The sequence below is a fragment of the Vombatus ursinus genome, unplaced genomic scaffold, assembly GCF_900497805.2.
Source record: "Vombatus ursinus unplaced genomic scaffold, bare-nosed wombat genome assembly UNPS02007284.1, whole genome shotgun sequence".
NCBI lineage: Eukaryota > Metazoa > Chordata > Mammalia > Diprotodontia > Vombatidae > Vombatus > Vombatus ursinus.
Genome location: NW_020947062.1, coordinates 8,311,648 through 8,314,585, shown reverse-complemented (window position 1 = coordinate 8,314,585; position 2,938 = coordinate 8,311,648).

The following is a 2,938-nucleotide window of genomic DNA, read 5'->3' as shown; positions in this document are numbered from 1 at the left end:
CTCAAACATTTATCATTGTCCTGTTTTATCATGTTAACCAATGTGATAGGTGTTATATGGTATCTCAGAGTTGTTTCAATTTGTATTTCTCTAATCAATAGTGATTTAAACTATTTTTTCATATGACTATAGTTAGCGTTAATTTTTTCCTCTGAAAACTGCCTGTTCATATCCTTTGACAATTTGTCAATTGTAGATGACTTGTGTTCTTACGAATTTGACTCAGTTCTCTATCCTTTAGAAATGAGGCCTTTATCAGAGGCACTGGCTGTTCTAATGTGGGTTGCTTGGCTTGGTTTGTGAAAAAAAATTTTAATTTAATGTAATCAAAATTATCCATTTTGCATTTTATAATGTTTTCTATGTCTTGTTTGGGCATAAATTCTTTTATTCTTCATAGATCTAACAGGTAAACTGTTCCTTGCTCTCCTAATTTGCTTATAGTCTCACCCTTTATGTCTAAATCATTTTCCATTTTTACCTTATCTTAGTATACAGTGTAAGATGTTGGTCTATGCCTAATTTCTGCCATACTATTTTTCAGTTTTCTCAGCAATTTTTGTGAAATAGTGAGTTCTTATCCCAGAAGCTGGAGTCTCTGGGTTTTTAAACAGTAGATTACTGTAGTCATTGACTGCTGTGTCTTGTGTACCTAACCTATTCCACTGATCCACCACTCTACTTCTTAGCTGGTACCAAGTAGTTTTGATGAGTGCTGCTTTATAATACAGTTTTAAACCTGGTAAGGCTAGGACTCATTCTCTTGCATTTCTTTCAATTATTTCCCAGATATACTGGACATTTTGCTCTTCCAGATGAATTTTATTATTTTTTCCTAGCTCTATGAAATATTTTTGGTAGTTTGATTGATATGGCACTGAACAAATAAACTAATTTAGGAAGAATTCTCATTTTTACTATATTAGCTCAGCCTATCCATGAGCAACTGATATTTTTCAAAATTTTTGCTTCATGTCACTCAGCTGAAATACATATCTATAGATCACTTCTAAAATGAAGTTTCATTGAATATAAAATTATAGATATAAGTGCTAATTACATGTATTTATTGCTTTTTTCTTTTCTTCATATTGACCCAACAGATTAATTTTTTTTACTCATAACTACTTTCATTATCATTTTTGTTATTCTTTCTTTAAGATTATAATCATTGACCCCACTCAGAATCATAAGATTGAGAATTGAAAATGAAAAAAAAAAGATCATCTAGTTCACTTCCCCATTTTACAGTTGGGGAAACTGAAGTCCAATTGATATAATATAATATATAATAAATATATAATAAATATAAAACTAATAAATAGTAGAGCCTAGATGAACTGAGATCTTCTGATTCTATATCTCACATTCTAGTTACTATTATTCCTTGTTTCCTTTCAGGTTTTTGTTAGACAGATTTGGGAGGGGAAAGTGTGGCCTATATTAAGCCCAATGTAATACTTATATTACCTCACTGCCCAGGTGATTATGAAGATCAAATGAAAAATGAAATGTATTTTATAATCCATGAAGAACTATAAAAATATTAGCTCATAGTCTTGAGCTAGGTTCATAGCAGATATTCAATTAATGTTGGCTAATTGAAATCTTTGATTGAGGAATAGGTTAGGAATTGACCTCTTTTCAACTCACTGAAGCACCCCACTCTTTAATATTCTTTTTAATTCTCTTTAATAAAAGGCAATCAAATTTTTAAAATGGGAATTCAATTATATCTTGAAACCAGAGAATTTCATGGTTTTTCAAGTCTGATAAGCATTAGCCCCATCTGAACAAGAGGCTATACAGAGCCTAACAGATTAGCAGGTGATATTTCAGGATCCATCAGGGCTCTTAATGTTACCGTTAAGTATACTGCTTTGAATATTTGGTGATATGGCTGTCAAGAAACCTAATATAAACTTGCATGGGATTAATAGAAATCTAATATCTGGAGTGAGGGAGGAGAATAGGTAGCCCCATGTCCTTTCTCCTGGTCAGACTACATCAGGAGAATTGTGTCTAGATTGGGTCACCATAATTTAGGGTGGAAACTGAAAAGTAGAAACTTGTCCACAGAAGAATCACCACCAGACTGGGAAGAGGACCCAAAGCCAGGATATAGAAAGATAAGTTGAAGAAGTGGGGAATGTGTATCCTGACAAAGAAGAGATGAATTCGTGAGAACCCTTTCTTTGTCTTCAAATCTCTGAAGGGCTGTCAGGTGGATGAGAGATTGGATTTATTAGATTATTATTATTATTATCATTATTATTATTTTTATTAGATTTAATCCACTTGCCCTCCCCCCAACCCCAGGAAAGGACTAAGATCAGCAGGCAGAAGTGATTAAGAAGATGATTTTATCTGAATGTCGGCAGTTGCTCCTTACAATCAACTAGCCTATCATGGGAGGCCTGGAATCAGAGACTGGATGCCCACTTACCAGCTATGCTTTCAAGGGGATTCATGTTTAAAGTTAACAGATGTTTCCTGAGCTGCCTTCTAGTTCTGAGATTTTTTGGATTCTATGCCTTGAAAAACAGTGATGATTTCAACAGATCTGGGCTTCACCACAGAAACTTCAGTTTTGATATGGTCTAAATATTGTGAGTGAGATTGATTCTGTCAGCTTGCCAAGCAGGGTCCCAAGTCAGTCATTAGCAATTGCCATATTGATGCCTTCTACCAATGCTGGTTCTTTCTACAGGAAGCCAAGTCCAATCTACAAAAAGCATTTATTCAGCATCTGCTGTATGCCAGTCATTGCCCTAGGCCCTGGGGACACAAGGAGCTAAGGTTTCTATTGGAAGAAGCAACATGTTCAGGAGTTCCTGGACTTGTTGGGACCAAGCGGATTGAATGGGGGTGGATAACTATTCCCTTCTTCCTTTGGAATAGGCCCCTAAACCCTACTTTCCTCTCTTAACTCATGAGT